This window comes from Danio rerio, chromosome 8 (assembly GCF_049306965.1).
Source record: "Danio rerio strain Tuebingen ecotype United States chromosome 8, GRCz12tu, whole genome shotgun sequence".
Lineage (NCBI taxonomy): Eukaryota > Metazoa > Chordata > Actinopteri > Cypriniformes > Danionidae > Danio > Danio rerio.
This window is the reverse complement of record NC_133183.1, coordinates 37,711,314-37,731,087: the sequence shown is the minus strand read 5'-3', so window position 1 is coordinate 37,731,087 and position 19,774 is coordinate 37,711,314. Positions and strand designations below refer to the sequence as shown.

At 32.5% G+C, this 19,774-nt stretch overlaps 1 long non-coding RNA gene across 4 annotated transcripts; it reads left to right on the top strand.

The window, feature by feature from the left end:
* Positions 1 to 410: 410 nt before the first annotated feature.
* Positions 411 to 19,774, top strand: LOC141375778 (uncharacterized). 4 transcript variants are annotated; one of them, XR_012384579.1, is made up of 12 exons: positions 411 to 523; positions 798 to 961; positions 8,257 to 8,424; positions 8,709 to 8,770; positions 9,072 to 9,149; positions 9,459 to 9,531; positions 9,866 to 9,920; positions 13,062 to 13,113; positions 13,323 to 13,400; positions 14,707 to 14,860; positions 19,330 to 19,364; positions 19,460 to 19,774. It is a non-coding gene; the product is annotated as an uncharacterized lncRNA (long non-coding RNA). The 4 variants fall into 4 exon arrangements; XR_012384580.1 differs by lacking the exons at positions 19,330 to 19,364; positions 19,460 to 19,774 and having other exon boundaries at positions 794 to 961; positions 14,707 to 15,680; XR_012384582.1 differs by lacking the exons at positions 9,866 to 9,920; positions 19,330 to 19,364; positions 19,460 to 19,774 and having other exon boundaries at positions 14,707 to 15,490.

Here is a 19,774-nt window from a genome sequence, read left to right as displayed (position 1 = left end):
GTGTCTTATCCAAATGCAGATTTTCATTCAAAACGTTATGACAGAACCATATTACTTTACAGTGGCCCATGGATATATATATATATATATATATATATATATATATATATATATATATATATATATGTGTGTGTGTGTGTGTGTGTGTGTGTGTTTGTTTTTATTACATGGTGGGGACCTCAGCATGATAGCACACTCACAAAGTGGGGACCAAAAACATAGTGGGGACCGATCGCCCGGTCCCCACTATGTTTTGCCTTTAAAAGACTCAGGGGGCGTTGCTGATATGCCTAGTGCAGTTTTTTCACTGATCCCCACCTTGACCATTTACCTGAATTGAGTGTGTAAGTGTGTGTCGGCGCACTGCTCTATAGCGGTCCTGTAGTCGGATGGCGGTACTGCACCCTGACACACACGACGCAATTCACACACACTCTGTCTACTGCACATGCGCAATCTCATAAATGAATCCGACTTTAATCAACTTAATTAAGATCTATCATCAAATTATTCGAATTTTTGGGTAAGTTAGAATGTTTTTCACCATCATAATGTAATAAAATAGGTTATATGACAAATACTTATGTTGCATATTTTGACAGTTATCAGGTATAGTTAATTAAATGTTTTAACGAATTTCCTGGGTGTTTTAATCGATGTTGTTTCAAATTACGTATTAATATAACACTGATAAGACACAAACTACAGTTCGGTATGTAATTTAACTTGTTTACACGAGTAAAAGTTACTCGCGCTAATGTGCTAACGTGCTAACTGCCCGGTGCTACGTGAGTCAGAGGCCGGGGTGGAGTGCATGAGCCGCGGTCAGACAGTCACCAATCACCGGGCGGCTAAATGGATCGACGGAGGATAAAACCATTAAAAGATGCGGAGAAACACATCACCAGCTCCACTGACAAGACCCATTCACTGGAAACCGAATATATAGAAGGTTACTAAGGTATGTTTTCATAGTTCTTGTATCGTACTTTTTAAATGGTTAATTGCTTTAAACATTTAACGTTAATCCTGAAATAACACTATTATATACTATTTATACGTTAATGTAGTAATATAGAGGTTATAATTAAAATGTGGGGCTATCTGGTCCTAGAAATGTACTTAATTTATTGTTCTATGACGTGTAGAAACGTTTTATTTTAGATAAATAATTATAATAAACTCCAACTTAGTGTAAAACATATATAAAAGTACATAAATGTTCACTGTGTGTGTTTTATTTATTTATTTGCTGTCAACTGGTAGCCTTTTACAATAAGGTTAAATTAGTTAATGCTGGTTAATGCATTTACTAACATGAACAATAAATAATACTTTATTACAGTATTTGTTCATGTTTGTTAACTTTAGTAAATGAAAATAAAGTTGTTCATTACTAGTTGAACACGCACAATGCATTAATTATTGCAATGCATTATTACTGGTACAAGCATGAATTTAGATTTGAATAATGCATTAGTAATTAGTAAATGTTAAACTGATTAATAAATGCTGTACATGCATTGTTCATTACTAGGTCATGTTAGTAAGTACATTAACTAATAAAACCTGATTGTAAAGTGTGACCTGTAAACAATTAAAGTGGAAAAAAAGTTCTTTAAAACTGTCCTAAGCAAGAAGAACAGGTGTTCAATAGTATTAGAACAACATTGAGGAAAGGTTCTGATCCACTTCAAAAGGTTTACTGTATTTATAATTCACACACAGAGAGGATGCTAATGTGAGGTTTTTGTACACTGTTAGACCTTACCAGGCTTTTTTACAGTAGAACACTGGCAACACTGTTGCCAGCTACTCACTGTAAAAGTTTGGTTACAGTAAGTAACTGGCAACAGTGTTGCCAGTTAATTACTGAAACTGAACCATACAGTGAGTGGCTGGCAACAGTGTTGCCAGTTAATTACTGTAATAGAGAAGCAGTGGTAACTAACTGGAAACTGTGTACAGTTAATTACTGTACTGTAGTGTTACAACTCACAGCATTATACTGCATACACAATAGTATGTCAAGGTGTTACTAAAATTAATTAGTATTCTTACCTGTTATTAATTCTTTAAATTAATTAAGTTGTAAATTCTGACAAATTTATTTTATTGTTTTGGCAGCAAACAAATATAAAACAGAAAATGTATAACAAAATTAAGAAATCAGCAGATATAAATATCATCATACATATTACTGAGAGCCACAGGTCTGCACAGCAAGGCTGCAGTCAAACTAACGTTTAAGCATGCAATATTCTGTCATATGGCTCTGCGAATAGGAGTGGGATTAAACAAAATATTTAGAGATTGAAAAAGCAAACAACTGGTCCATAATTTCTGTTCAGACAGGTCATGGTTTGATCTTTGATTAGTCTCAAGCAATCACATGATGTGATTTCGCAGGTCAGAGATCTCCAAGCTTGAACTTTCCAATGCTGCAAACTGTAAAATTTGTCACATGAGCATGCATTCCAGATCTGCAGCATTCACATGCGTATGAATGGAAGTCTATAGGGAGAAAAGTGCAGTGTGACCGGGACTTTAAGCTGTAACTCTAATTAAACACACCTGATCAAACTAATTAAGGCTTGTTAGAAATCTACAGGTAATGTTGAAGCAGGGTGGGAACTAAACTCTGCTGCGCTGCAGTTCTCCAGGAACTTGGAGTTTGACCCCCATGGTATATAGCAGGGGTGCTCAATCCTGTTCCTGGAGATCTACGTTCCTGCAGATTTCAGTTGCTACCCATATCAAACACACCTGCCTGTAATTATCACGTGGTGTTCAGGTCCTAATTAATTGGTTTAGGTGTGTTTGATATGGATAGCAACTGAAATCTGCAGTAAGGTAGATCTCCAGGAACAGGATTATATGAGGTGCCGTATAGGATTTAAATCAAACTTTGCTTATCAACACATACATAAAACACGTGTATATACACCTATTAATTACTCGCATATACACCTATACTGAATGTTCAAAGCAACATGGATGAAACTTGTGTATATACATATAAACTTGACGCATGAATACATCCACATACACACGCGCATACATATAAACTCGATCCTTACATAAACACCCACATTAACACACGCACATACATATAAACTTGCTGCATGCAAACACACCTATACACACTCGCATATACATATAAACTTGATCTATGCATATACACCCATAAACTCTCACATAAGAATATAAACTTGATGTGTGCATAAACACCCAAATGACACTTGTGCAAACATACAAAATAAAATTCACAAACATATATACAGTTGTGTATATACATATATGCAAGTGATTTCATATGTGTGTATGCATGAATTTTCACAGTAAAAGGAAGTTATTTCACTTTAAAAGGAAGTCGTTTAATTTCAACGTAAAAGTCCTTTGAGTGTAATGAACAAGATTATTATTTGTCATGAATCAGGTTATTGCAAACCTTAAGAAACAGAAATAATGCGATTAATAGAGGAATTACATCTGTTGAAATATGAAAATAGATTATGCTAATTCTAAAAAATAAATAAATAAAAAGGTAATGCAAAGGAATGCTCCTGCAAAATTAAAGGTTTATTATGCAATTAAATTATTGGAAATGGTATTATGGTTTAATAAATATAAAGTTGCTTAAGTAATCATTTTGAATAAAATATGTTTGTCTAATATTAGTTTTTTATGTTTGTTTTATTATTGGTGTCACTATTCGTCAAGGGTTATGATACACACTTATGTCCAGTAGGGGGCAGGAATGCACTTAAGTGGGTTTTCCTGTCACCAATAAACAGGCCAACGCCCCAAAATGCTGGATGTCAGCTGCTGTAAAAATATAAGTAGTACTTATTAAACACAAAAGGAGTGTCCAGATAATATATATGTAGCTTTTCCATGGAGGTTAACTTGACCAACATGATGAGCAGAGACTTTTAATCAGCGTTTTTTTTTTTTTTTTTAGTTTGTTTTTTGTATATGCTGAATAATTAACAATCAAAATGATACCAAAATCTTGCAATTTTGACACCCACATTGTAAAAACATATAAAAAGCATAATAATTATAAACATGTAAAAAACAAAACAAGAAGACTATAGGCTACATTAAAGGGCCATGAAACCCCCTCGTTTCAGCAGGGTGTTTTCACACCTCTACTTTGGAAAAAGTCAGAAAAGTGGGCGTGTCCAGCTCTGTTTAGGGGGGAGTGTCGGAGGAACAAAAGAGGCTTGGTGTGGGAGTGTCTATTTGGGCGCGCTGGATTTCAGAGTCAAAACACACAACCACAGCAGACAATGTGACTGTGTTTACATGGACATCTGTAGTCGAATTATTTGCCAAATTATTAAATAGTGGACTTTAACTGCAGTTTGGCTCTTTCATTCAGGGAATTCATTCATGTCCCTCCCGACAAACGTGATATTTGATTCGAGGATCTGCTGTAAGCGTGTATTTTTCATGCAATGTTTGATACCGCACAGCGAATGAGAGAAAAAAAAAAAACTCAGCATTTCCCGGAAACTTAGATGCACACAGCAGGTAGCGTCAGAAAGCCGCGTGTGTTATTCCGGTCACAAAATCCAACACGAGGTTATAGTTTGGTTGTAACTGTTAGTGCTAACTTGTTTACACTCGTTGCAATAGTTTGTTTGATACGAATAAAATACGAACTGAATAAACAAAGAGCACTGGTCGCTCACTTACCAAATCTGTAGAGACAGGACAATCACCAGCAACTAGAGCCGCGTCTTTATTAAGAGGAGACTAAAGCGAATCTGGAACAGCTCTCAGGTAAACAATAATCCTCCTTAGACACGTAAGTTATTGTTGTCGCGCGTCGCGTACACTGTTAATCCACACGTGAGTCTGAGCTCTCACAGAGAGAAAATGAAAACGAAACTTAACGGCAGCAAACTATAAAAGCAACACTTCACGCTTGTTTTGCCAACACAACGTGGCGTCTCTGTCCTCTACACTCTGACAGTAATGAATATTAATGAAGTTGCACAATAGAGCGCGCTGATTGGTTTGAACTAAGCTTTACTCATGCATTAATGCAGCACACTGTAAGACGTAATAAGACTCACTCTGGCACAGATGTCCAGTCTGCACGCTGGAATACAGGCTATTATGTCATGGCCGTGACGCAGCTTCAAAAATTTGTTTCAAACCGGAAGTACGAATTTGCTTGAAATAACGCAAAAACAACCAATTTACACTTTTTAGTGAAATATAGGTGTCCTAATAGTGTTTTTAGCAGTGTGGGACACATATACCACTGTCAACAGCTCAACACATGTGTTTTGGTGTTTCGTGACCCTTTAACATTTGCAATAGAAAAGAGGAGTTTAGTTTGAGTATACATTTATATTTATAATTCTGGTTGCTTTTTGAACGTCCTTTAAGGGTTCTATCTGTCCATTTATATTTGTGTATGTAATTACCTAACTAAATGAAAAGGTTTTAAATAAAAGTATTTCTTATTTTGAATAGTCTATTTATATAGACTAATATTTTATATAACATATGTTCATAATTTAACATATTTAATCCCTCTATTAATCACATTATTTCTATTTCATAAGCTTTGCAATAACCAGATTCGTGATAAATGTTTGTGTATTTTTTTATTTTATTTTTTTGTATGTTTGCGCGAGATGTTGTAGGTGTGTCTGCATGCAGTGAGTTTGTGTATGTGCGCGTGTTGTTGAGGGTGTATATGCATAGACCGAGTTTATATGTATATGCGAGTATGTATAGGTGTGTTTGCATGCTGCGAGTTTATATGTATGTGCATGTAAATGTGGGTATTTATGCGAGAATCGAGTTTATATGTATATGCGAGTGTGTATAGGTGTGTTTGCATGCAGCAAGTTTATATTTATGTGCGTGTGTTAATGTGAGTGTTTATGTTAGGATCGAGTTTATATGTATGCGCGTGTGTATGTGGGTGTATTCATGCATCAAGTTTATATGTATATACACAAGTTTCATCCATGTTGTTTTGAACATTCAGTATAGGTGTATATGCGAGTAATTAATAGGTGTATATACACGTGTATTATGTATGTGTTGATAAGCAAAGTTTGATTTAAATCCTATACGGCACCTCATAGGATTAAGCACCCCTGGTATATAGCATACTTTGAAAGCAACTGCCAACATTTATCACAATCACATATCCAATAAACACACACACACACACACACACACACACACAAAGTGCTGCAGTGAAATGTGTTACTCTCTCCTCAATGCTGACTATGCAAAAAAAAAAAAAAAAAACTGAACAGCAAAAAACACAAAATAATTCTTTTAAATTTTAAAGTTTTAAATAATTAAAAGCTCTGTCAAATCTCAAAAAGTTTAAAATAATTATAGAAAACAAAAATAAAGTTGGCAACACCGAAAAACCAAAGAATCCAATCTTTTATTGTTATAATTATCTCATGACAACAAACTTTTTTATTATTTCTAATATAAATTCATAGGTGGAAACACTGCTCTGAAAAATACTTAGCAACAAACTCACAACCTGGGACCGGACAGTGGAGCTTTTGTATGTGGATGGCTATGTGTATCATATTTTTGTGATTCCCTGTGATGATGTGCACATGTTACCTTACTGAGATGAAGGAATTTAATTTTGGCTTAGTTGCCAGAAAGATACATACAACTGTTAGCATCTGTACATTATGGCAGTATGCAATATCCAATAAATACTTAAACAAAAGTAATGTAAGAAGTTATATGAGGAGAGGCTAACTAGCTAACAATGTAGCTTTCAAGTACACAGTTCAAGATAACAAAAATATAACTTAAAACACAGCCTTATTTTATAAACCCTCAAAAACATTTGAACACATTTTACTTACTCATTTTAGATTCTTATTTAAGGCCTAAAACATATCAGACTCTACATCTGAATTGATAGACAGAGAATAGAGCACACTCAGCAGTAAACAAATCAAACACCTGGCTCTCTTAAAGGGCCAGTATTTTCTGAAAACTCTTTCTAACACCTTTGTGTTTAGAATAAGACGGACAGCCTGTGGGAGTGTGTGGTGATGCCTAAATCATTGTTTTTTACAGTTATTTACTGCACAATCTACAGAGTAACAGTGCAGTTATACTAACTAAACACACCTGATCAAACTAAATCTAAAGGTAGTGTGTTGAAGCAGGGCTAGAACTAAATTCTACTAGGCTGTGGCCTTCAGGAGTTTGACACCCCTGGTACATAGCATATTTTCAAAGCATCTGCCTACATTTATCACAGTTATGCACATATCGTTTAATAAAAGCAATAAAAAATATACTATAATATAAACTTCATCCATAGACAAAAAAAAAATAATAATCTGATTCTCATGTCGTTCCAAATCTGTAGTAATATTAAAAAACACAACAAATATCATGATTTATACATTTATTTAGGAAAGCCTTTATACTGTTAATGGCACTTTTACTTGCCAGTTTTCCAGACAAGTTCATTGAGTCTCTGCAAAAATGTATGTGCGTGTTGTTTAAGATATATATATTTTTTTTAAATAACACATTTTTACTAGTTATTTAGCAAAATACTAATATTCAGTTGAAAGTGCAATTTAAAATCTTAACTATAGGTCAAACTAGGCAATTAAATTAGAATTATTATAGAAAAACTAAACAAAGTTATAAAAATTATTGTGACAATTTCTTTGCTCTGTGTGAATATTTTTGCCTATAAATGCATTTTGTCCATATCTTACACTTACCTTTTAATAAGCTCTGTGGCATTGGTTGACTCCTGATACTCAATGTTAAGAACACAAAAGGAACCAAAGAAAACACAGAGATAAAATAAATATAAAATTGCAACATAAAGCATCAGAGTAAATGGGGCAGTAATGGTTGAACAGTAATTTACCATTTATTATCACAGTAAATATCTGTAATGGTACATAGATTTTGAACCCTACACATTTCATTAAATCTTTTAGGTCAGAGTTTGCGTTGTCCACATTTATTAAAGGAAGTTTTGTGGTTGAGTACAAATGATAGAGCTTGTGGAAGCAAAGCATATATGAGATATAATAAAAATACTGTCTTTATGTTTGACTTTATATGGTAAAACAAGAACAGGTGGTTAAGTGTTTTCCCCATTCAAATGTACATGTATATATTATATTCATTGTGTTTGTATTCATGCCATAGTTTAGCTTTTTATTGCTATGAGAGGGCATAATTAAAATGTTGCTTGCTCTTTTCTCTTAGTTTTGCAGCATTGATGCCGATCATGAGGACGATCTGCACCCTAACTGCACTGTCAATAAGATCGTTGTTCAGAGAAAACCTCATTTGTGCCTTTTTGCAATCAGGGATATTTTCTTTGGAGAGGAAATAACGTTTGACTATGGCGCATGTGATTGGCCTTGGAGAAAGGTTTGACATTTTGATTACTTAATACATTAATCCTTAATACATTCAGCAAAGCTAAGAGTTTTTTAATGTTAATATAGATTAAGGGTAAATCTGTTCAAAAATAAAGAGTTTGCATCATCCATAAGAGATAATGAAATCAATCTCTTAATATCTTCTTCTTGTCTTAATGGGTAAAAAAGTTTAATTAATTGGGTAATGCTTTACTTTAAAGGGGGGTTCATAAGACTGTCATGAAAGCTTTATAGTCATGACATGACTTATATAACAAAGCTGTTTTTAAATAGCTTTCATTGAAAGATGCCCATATGACTGCAGAAGAAAACTGCTCCGACAACTCTCTGATGAGGTATGTTTATTAGTATTATTATTATTAGTAGTAGTAGTAGTAGTAGTAGTAGATGTTGTTGCTGTAGTAGTAGTGCATTTAATTGTAATTATTTAACTTAATCAAAATATAGAAATGAAACAGAGTGTGTGTCCTAATTGGTGAACATATGCACTGACTTTGTGGGGACCAGAGGCATGTTAGAGAAGCTGTAAAACACACTTAGTCCTGAATACACACAGTAAGGTCTGACATAGTGGGGACCGGGACCCTTGAGTACTGCTGTCTAACTAATATATTTTTTTTTATTTTTTTTATTCAGCTTTGATTGAAGGATGACCATATGACAGAGGAAGAGAACTGCTCTGCTCCAGTACGTGACCCACAACTCTCTGATGAGGTGTGTTTAATGTTGTTGTTATTATTTTTATTAGTAGTAGTAGTTGTAGTAGTTGTTGTTGTAGTAGTAGTAGTGCATTTAATTGTAATTATTTAACTTAATGAAAATCTAGAAATGAAACAGAGTGTGTGTCCTAATGTATGAATGTATGCACTAGTGTAACATTGTGGGGACCAGAGGCATGTTAGAGAAGCTGTGAAACACACTTAGTCCTGAATACACACAGTAATGTCTGACGTAGTGGGGACCGGGACCCTTGAGTACTACTGTCTAACTAAAATATATATATATATATTTTTTTTTTTTCAGCTTTTATTGAAGGATGACCATATGACAGAGGAAGAGAACTGCTCTGCTCCAGTAGGAGAACCACAACTCTGAGGTGTGTTTATAATAATAATAATAACAATTATTATTATTATTATTATTATTATTATTATTATTATTATTATTATTAGTTGTAGTAGTAATAGTAGTTGTTGTTGTAGTAGTGGTGTATTTAATTGTAATTATTTAACTTAATCAAAATATAGAAATGAAACAGAGTGTGTGTCCTAATTGGTGAACATATGCACTGACATTGTGGGGACCAGAGGCATGTTAGAGAAGCTGTGAAACACACTTAGTCCTCAATACACACACAGTAAGGTCTGACATAACGGGGACCGCGACCCTTGAGTACTGCTGTCTAACTAATATATATTTTTTATATTCAGCTTTTATTGAAGGATGACCATATGACAGAGGAAGAGAACTGCTCTGCTCCAGCACGTAACTCACAACTCTGTTATTGCATATCAGATTCAACGAACCGTTTACTACGGATTTCATGTAATTTTGATAACTGTGCATTAATCAGATGTCATCAAGCTGCTGTGCCGTCAGCCAATCGTTGTATTGCTGATAATGATTTTGAGGATCGATAGATCTGTCACAACACACAGTCACAACACCTCTCAGATCAGTTTAATCTGATTCGCAAGCTTTTTTGAAGAACCAAATTAGCCTAAGATGAGTTATCAAGATTAAAAGATCCAGGATCTGTAATATATTCTTAGATTATTTAAGCGAGGTCCGAAGAACAGACCCCTGGACCCTTGAGTACTACTGTCTAAATTATATTTTTCAAAATAAAAATTATAAATTATATATAAAAATATATAAAATATTTTTTTATAAAATATTTATAAAATTATATATAAAATATTTATTTTTAATTATATACAGTTGAAGTCAGAATTATTAGCCCCCTTGTTTATTTCTTGTACTAAATTTCTGTTTAATGGAAAGCAGATTTTTTAAACACATTTCTATTCATAACAGTGTTAATAACTCATCTCTAATAACTGATTTATTTTCTCTTTGCCATGATGACAGTAAAAATTATTTGACTAGATATTTTTCAAGACACTTCTATACAGCTTAAAGTGACATTTAAAGGCTTCACTAAGTTAATTAGGGTAACTAGGCAAGTTATTGGAGGGATAATAATATTGACCTTAAAATGGTTCATAAAAAATTAAAACTGCTTTTATTCTAGCTGAAATAAAACAAATAAGACTTTCTCCAGAAGAAAAAAATATTATCAGACATACTATGAAAAAATTCCCTGCTCTGTTACACATCATTTGGGAAATATTTGTAAAAAAGTTTTAAAAAGGTGGGCTGACTTCAACTGTATATACTTTCATATATATATATATATATATATATATATATATATATATATATATATATATATATATATATATATATATATATATATATATATATACAGTTGAAGTCAGAATTATTAGACCCCTTGGAATTTTTCTCTTCTTTTTTAAATATTTCCTAAACGATGTTTAACAGAGCAAGGAAATTTTCACAGTGTGTCTGATAATATTTTTTTCTTCTGGAGAAAGTCTTATTTGTTTTATTTTGACTAGAATAAAAACAGTTTACATTTTTTTAAACACCGTTTAAGGGACAAAATTATTAGCCTCTTTAAGCTATATTTTTTTCTCGATAATCTACAGAACAAACCATCATTATACAATAACTTGACTAATTACCCTAACCTGTCTAGTTAACCTAATTACCCCAGTGAAGCCTTTAAATTTCACTTTAAGCTGTATAGAAGTGTCTTAAAGAATATCTAGTCTAATATTATTTACTGTCGTCATGGCAAAGAGAAAATAAGTCCATTATTAGAAATGATTATTAGAAATAGTTATTAAAACTATTATGTTTAGAAATGTGTTGAAAAAAATCTTCTCTCCGTTAAACAGAAATTGGGGAAATAATAAACAAGCTGTCTAATAATTCAGGGGGGCTAATAATTCTGACTTCAACTGTATATAAAGAGTTAATTGCAGAACGAGATATATCCATTTAAAAAAATGTTGGTAATTTTGACATTATTTTTCAGGACATCAACTGTCAAGTTCATTCACAATTTTTGTACATTAAACTATAACTTGAGCTCAGTGAAGGCCAGGAACACAATATTTTCAAATCCAGGATATTTTTTATTTAATTTTATGTCTATAATTAAGTAAAAAAAGACATGCCAAAATGCTACATATTAATCCAACCCACATTGTCAAACATGGAATAATATATGCAAAGATTGATTAATAATAATAAGATTCTAAGTTAGATTTGGCCAGAATGTACACAACATAACATACTGTAACTTTATTTTTTTTTTTTTTTGCAAAACGCTACATCCACCTGAGGCTATATTATACTACATTAATACCATTACCAAAAGCTAGTGAATCAATGTTTTGTTTGATAAGTAAGATTAAGTTAGTTAGATAAATGACCTTTAGCTTGGTACAGAAAGAGTGGGGGGCGGCTCCTTCCACACCGCTGCAGAAAACCAAACCTGTATGATTAGAGCGGGCGGAGCTGAGTCCGTGACACAAACTTGCCTCGCTATGTCATATTTAATGAATTATTTCACTGTAATAATAATAATAGCTTATTTATTTGGTTGCAAAAAAGCTAAACCGTTTTCTCCATAACAACATGTGCCCTTTAAGTTCCTTTGTAATAAATCAACAACAACAAGAATAAATTTTAAATAATAGCTGCAACCACATAATTAAATCTTCAGACAGGCTACTCAGCTACATTTAAGAAATTATTTAAAAAATAAACTTATAAAGAACACTTGCAGACAGGTATCTTGTGATGGGGAGTAGGAAAAAAGGCGCTCCTAGGCCTTCTCTTGACATCAGCGGAGACTCGTTCCCTGCTGCATTTGTGTATTGTTGACGCAGAAGTATCTTATTCTGGTCCACTTTTGTGGCCTTTTTATAATTTTTTGTGAAGTTGAAGACTTCATCTTCTATCGCTAAATCAATGAACAAACTCTGAGCACTTCACCGGCGATGACTCTCTTCCCAGGGGATGCTGAGCTCGCGCCGCATCCTGAACGCTCTCTAACTGTTATATCGCACTTTGTAAAGAAACTGGTCTGACGGATATTGCGTTTTGTGAAAAAAAATACGTTTTGTACTTGGCCTAAAATGTGCATTCTTAAATGTTATTAATGGCAGCAATTGACACATAGATTAAGGTACATCTGAACAGTGATTTCCAATAATAAAATCCAAATGTCAAAAAATCCAAATGTCCAAATGTTTGGTTGCATTTTGCAACCAAACTCTTCATATGTATGTGTGTGTTATGACTGTATGACTGCAGAAGAGAACTGCTCTGTTCCCACAACTCAGTTTTTCTGGGACTTGAAAACAGACGCTCAGCAGATTTTAAAGGGGGGAATCTTGATCAAATCGTGGGTTTACACACAAACATGTAATACAGTGCCAGATTTTCTGGATGTTATATACACATTTGTATTTGCAAACATATACCATATTGTTTTAAATGATGTATTTTTGTGTGGGTTTTTACATTCAGAGAAAGTTACATTGGATCGTGATTTTGGAGGAGGTGAAGTCCAATCTAAAAGGTAAAAATATTATTTATTTTTCTGATCAGATTTTTTCTTTTTTCAGAATGTTTATTTTTATCATGATATGTATGTGCTATGTTTGAAAACTATTTTTAAGCTACCATCACACGCTTTTACCCATTAAAAAGAACAACACAAAATCAAATAAATATTTTGGTAAGCTTTATGCAGAGAAGTCAACTCTCAGACTTGATTTTTACTTTCAGAGTCCCCTCAAGTATCATCACCATGGTACAGTGTCTGTGAAGATAGTGATGCAGACCCAGCATTCACAAAAAAGAGAGGTATGATCATTAAAGTTAATTTGTGACTGACTTGTTTTATTGTACAAGTCCAAATGCACAAGCTCATTTACATAACATGTAGGGTAAAACAGGACAGAAGCACATTACTTCCATGATGATTTCAGTACAGTTGCACTTGATGTCTCATTTCATGTTAGTTAAACAATATTGCTAAATACTTTGAAAAAATATACTAATTGCATATCTGGTTACACTTTATTTTGATAATTTACTTTACTACTACTACTACTAATAACTACAAGTAACTGCAACTACTTGTCAACTAACAGCCATTAGACTGTCTGTTAGAATCAACACTGCTAATGCTCTACTAAATTTATATAAGAATTAGTCATATTGTACTAATTTTGAGCGTAACCTAACAGTCTGCTGTACTATTTACTGAGACCAATGAGAGTTGGTTTTATTGAGGTAACCTTAACTGTCAGCTAATACTCTACACTCTAAAATTAATAAAAATAAGTAATAATAATTAAATTAGCAGTTTTTCATAATTTGTTTTTATGAAATCTGTTTGTTTCTGCTTTTGAATTGCATTATGGGATCTTGATCTTTCTTCCAACAACTTTTAATCTTAAAAAGTAAAAAAAAGTGACTTTTTGTTTGGGTTGTTGTTGTATATTATGCTACAGAAACCTTGTAATAAACTGCCGGTACATTTTCTGTTATTCTAAAGACTTATTTATCTCTATATATTATTTCTTATACATTATATTATTTCAAACTACTAAAATGTCAGTAAAAGTCACTTTGTTAAACTGTAGAGTTGAATTTTCAACATCAAAAGTGCACAGAGCAGAGATCAACATCCCATAATGCAATTCACCACCACAAAAAAACAAAAAAAAAAAAAAAACACTTGTAAATCACAAAATACAGGAACTGGTAATGAACAGATATCTGTTACAGTGTAGTGTTTTGAGCTAAACTTGAGCTAACAGTCTGCTAATACTCTACTGATAATCAGATGAGCGTTAGTCTTATTGAAATACTCTAATACATAATACTTTACGGTGAGATAATTAACGTAGTTGCAGAGTTACGCATAGTTAGAAGAATGTCTAAACTGGACTATGGAATAAAGTGTAACCCCATTAACCAGTTTTGGAGTTATTAGGAAGTATTTTTAAATCCATCTCCATCTTAAGTATTTTTAATAATAGGCAAGACATATTTTTCTAGCATTTTCTATCACAATATTAAACTAACATAACAGCACATGTTGTAAAAATGACTGAACATTTATGCAACTAAAACCACTTTTTTATATTTTAACCACCCATAGGTCCCATAAAGAGAAGATCCTGGAGCAAACAGGAAGTACATGCTGTGGTGAAAGCTGAACCATTGGCTCTAAAAACCAGAGATCAGCTTTGGATTTTTATATTAAAAACTGAATCTCGGCTCTTTAGATAAAAAATCTGAATAACACTTTTATAGTAAGTATACACTATACATCATTAGTTTAGCACTAACTCTACATTAATAGACTTTAGGAAGCAGTTTATAAATACAGCTTCAAACGCTGTATTCTTGACTTGACTTAATTGTATTTTCATGCTTTGTTACTGATTCATTTTTCATTACTATATTATGTATTGCATTATTTACAAACTATTTGTATATAAGAGTAGTTGGTGGTTTTTAAGATAATTCAGAATGAGTTATTAAATGATTAATAAACTATTCAAATGAGCATTTATACATGTTATATTCAGGCATATAGTAATTGTAACCATGTGTGTTAGTAAATGCTATAATAACACAACTTCATGCAGTTTTGTGACCTAAGGACTGTTTATAGTTGATAAATCCCTTATAAATGTCAATTTAAGGCTCAGTATCTAATGAACAATAAATCTTTGCAATCTTATTTAAAAAATTCTGTAAAGTTTAAACATTGCAAAATAAAAATACAACATCATTTCAAAACAACAATTAACAATATGACAAGATTCATTTCAGTGTTTCTGTGATGTTTGCACTGTACAGTAATTTTATATTTTGATAAGATTGCAAAGATTTATTTTTCATTAGATAGTTTCATTTGTGTATCTTGAAATTAATGGAAAAAAAAATATATATATATCTTCTTTGGCCTTAGTCCCGTATGATTGCGGGGTCGGCTCTTTTTGGAACAAGGCCTTCAGTTTTAGACTTGTCCATATGATAACGACTTTTTTACACCTTCCGGCCAGCCTGTCATATGGGCCTGTCACACTCATACACTAGGGACAATTTAGCCTTCCCAATTCACCTGTAGCATGTCTTTGGACTGTGCCTTTGCACCCAGAGGAAACCCACACGAATGCAGGGAAAACATGAAAACTTCTCACAGAAATGCCAACTGAACCGAGGTTCAAACCAGTGACCCAGCGACCTTCTTGCTGTAAGGCGACAGCACTACCTACCGCGCCACTGCTTCACCATATATATATATATGTATATATATATATAAAGCTATAAATCACTCCCCCTTTTAATTTATTTCTTTTTTTCTGTGTAGAATATAGCTGAGATTTTAATTGTCATTTATAAGGGATTTATAAAGCATCAATAGTCCTCACTTTAGATTAGCTCACAAAACTGCATGAAGTTGAGTTAATAAAGCATTTATTATTAGACAGAGTAACCATTACTATATGCCTGATTAATAAGATGTATAAATGTTGGGTAACACTATAATAACTGCACACAATGAATTATTTATGAAACATTAGCAAATAGTTAGTTGAACGTTTGTTAAGCATTAACGCTACATTAATAGACATTAGTAAGCAGTTTATAAATTATATTTATAAATATAAATTACAAATATTATTGACTTATAAGCACAATTATAATGTGCTTAATGATTGTTTTCATACTTGGTAAATAATGCAATACTTAATTTAGTAATGAAAAATACATCATTAACAAACCAGATATTTAAAAGTAGTAGGTGTTTTTTTTTTTAGATAATTCAGAATGTGCAAGTAAATGATTAATAAACTATTCAAAATAACATTGATAATTCTTATTATTCAGGCATATAATAAGTTGTTTAGTATGTTAATAAATGCTTTATGAACTCAACTTCATGCAGTTTTGTGATCTAATCTAAAGCGAGGGCTATTCATGCTTTATAAATCCATTATAAATGACAATATAAGGCTCAGTTACATTATATACAGGGAAAAAATGACTATTAATTTCTACTTATTACAAGATGCTCAAATGAAACTGTATCAAATGAAAAGTAAATCATTGCAATCTTGTCTAAATATAAAATTGCTTTACACGTAATGTATTGTTAAATTATTATATTGTTGTTTTATCAAATGATGTTGTATTTCGACACTCCTGTTATTCAGCAATGTTTAAAATTTACAGTAATTGTATTTGTTTAGGTATGATTGCAAATACTTATTGTTTATTTGATACACAGTAGGTAGTGCTGTCACAGCAAGAAGGTCGCTGGTTCGAGCCCTGGCTGGGTCAGTTGGCATTTCTGTGTAAAGTTTGCATGTTCTCCCTGTGTTGGTGTGGGTTTCCTCCAGGTGCTCCTACATGCGGTACAGGTGAATTGGGTAGCCTAAAATGGTCCGTAGTAAATGAGTGTGTATGTGTATGGATGTGTCCCAGGGATGGGTTGCAGCTGGAAGGGCATCCGCTGCATAAAAACGTGCTGGATAAGTTGGTGGTTCAATCCGCTGTTGCGACCCCGAATTAATAAAGAGAGAAAACCAAAATGAAAATAAATGAATAAATGAATGATTCTGAGCCTTTAATTGTCATTTATAAGGGATTTATAAAGCATCAATATTCCTCACTTTAGATTAGATCTCAAAACTACATGAAGTTGAGTTAATAAAGCATTATTTAACATGCAGAAAAACGTATTATATGCAGGGCTCCAAACCGGTTTAAGGAACGGAAACGAAAAACAGAATCAAATGACATTTTTCAGGAACAGAAACGAAAACCGAAAAAAAAAGATCAACTTTAATCGTTCGGAACAGAAATGTTTACAGTTAAACGGTTAATAATGTTATTTTATCGTTCTCTTTATTATATTATTTTTGGGAGACAAAAAGCATTAATTTAAAGCATGTGAACAAATGCGACGGTGACGCTCGTTTTTATATAAACTATAAATGTCTGGCCGTGATGCGTATTTAGGCCTATGCCAGTCTATAAAAGATAATGTAGCTTAAAACACTTTAAAATTTTAGAGAACGTAATACAGTTTGCACAACCAATGTTTGGTCTTAATAACCTGCCCATAATTAAACGTCATGTAGCCTACTTTTTGATTACTTGACCAGCGGATTAATGGCAGCACCAGCGGATAAACGAGATCTGAGCATAATAGGTATGACCAATATGTGCATAACCAATATGCAAAGTCAAGAGAGTGCACGACTCCATAGGGTAACGTAGCCTAAACTGCGCACACTTGATTATGTAATGTGTGAAATCGTGGACGCATCTCAAAGAGCAAAGCATAACTTATTAAATGCCCATGCTTAATCGGTCATCGATAAGGTCTATCGGTTTTAAAGGGTTACCGACAATAAATCAATCGAGTAATCGTTAGCATCCCTAGTTTAATCAATGAATGTGTTAAATTTTATATTTATATTAAAGATGAATAAGGCAAGAATATGATAATGATACTTTTTAGATTTTTACACCTACAAAAATATCTTGTGGTGGTGCACTTGTTTAATAAAAATCTTTGTAAATAGGTTATCTGTAAAAAACGCAATCAGAGCCAATGACATGTAGAAGTAGTGTTGCCTAAACGGCTATTAAATTTCTAATAAAATTAAAACCAAAGTATAAATCATTGCATTTTTCGTTTGATAAAAATATACAGAAACGAAATAAAATCATAAGGATGCTAGTTTGTAATTTATGTTAATAATAAATAAATGACATGCTTAGACTATAAGCTTAACGGCTATACGCTGCCAATAGGCCACTAATAAATATTATTTTACTTTGTACTGGATTATAATGTATATTTTACTATAAAAACTAAATATAGCATGTCTTACTGTCATTTAAAACAAGTAATTCAAAATACACATCAGAACTGTAGACCTGCAGTGTGTAAACTGTATACAGGGGGTGTTGGTCAATCAATAGCCTACAGCACATAATTGAACTAATTATGATGCTAACTGTAATTTAGCTCTTAATATAGGCCTACGATATATTTTCTGGTGTTTAATTTTGCATGAGCAAATAGCAGTATAGCCTAAAGTAAATTTTTTAAAAAGATTTTACTAATATTAATAATAATGGATATAATAAATTTAAATAATAATTGCACTGTGCAGTGTACTAAATATTTGTATTAGGCTACATGACTGAAAAACTATTTCATAACAATTTTCATAATTTTTACTGCTATTTCATATTATACAACATCTAAATGTAGGGCCGGGCCTGCGCTCGATACCAAGGAGTGGGGCTGTGTGTAGAGGGAACCGATTGGATTTTCTTTTTTTTTTCTTTTTTTTTTAGCCCTGATTATATGCCTGAATAGTAAATGTATAAATGTTCATTTATATAGTTTTTTAATCATTTATTTACTCATTCTTAATGATCTTAAAAAACACCAATTATTCTTAGACAGTTTGTAAATAATGCAATACTTCATTTAGTTATGAAAAATGAATTATAAACAAAGTATGAAAACACAAAAATTGAGCACATTACACATGCTTATAAGTCAACAATAGAGCATCTAGCTGTGTTTATAAACTGCTTACTATTAATGTAGAGTTAATGCTTAACAAATGATGTCTATTTGGAGTTTTGGTGGCTTGGTTATATGATGAAGGTCTCTTTGCATTTGTGGGGTTCAGTTCTTTATTAATATATTTTAAAATATTTTTAATGTTTTTTTTTCCAATAGTTAAAATACGACAGAAACAGAAATAGAACATACTGGTGGGTTTTAAGAGTTTACCCAAAAATGTACATTATATTATTAATTACTTGCCCTCATCTCACTCTAATCCCCTGAGACCTTCATTCTTCTTCAGACTCAAAGGAAGATAACTTAGATGAAGTGCAAGAACTCCTCATCCTCCATAGACAGCAAGGGATTGAAACAATTTGAAGGAGAGGAATTAATAAAAGAATCTTCATTTTGAGGTGAACTAACCGTTTAATATTATTTGCTATTGCACTTAACTAAATGTGCACGCAGACATGGAAGAGTTATGTGGAAGCTTGTTATACCCAATGAGAACTGCTTTTAGACAAGCAAGAGAGTTTCATGGATTTTGTGTTTACTGCTTTTTTTGTGTTTAAAGGTTTTGTGGAAATTATTTATAATAAATATAACATTTATTAAA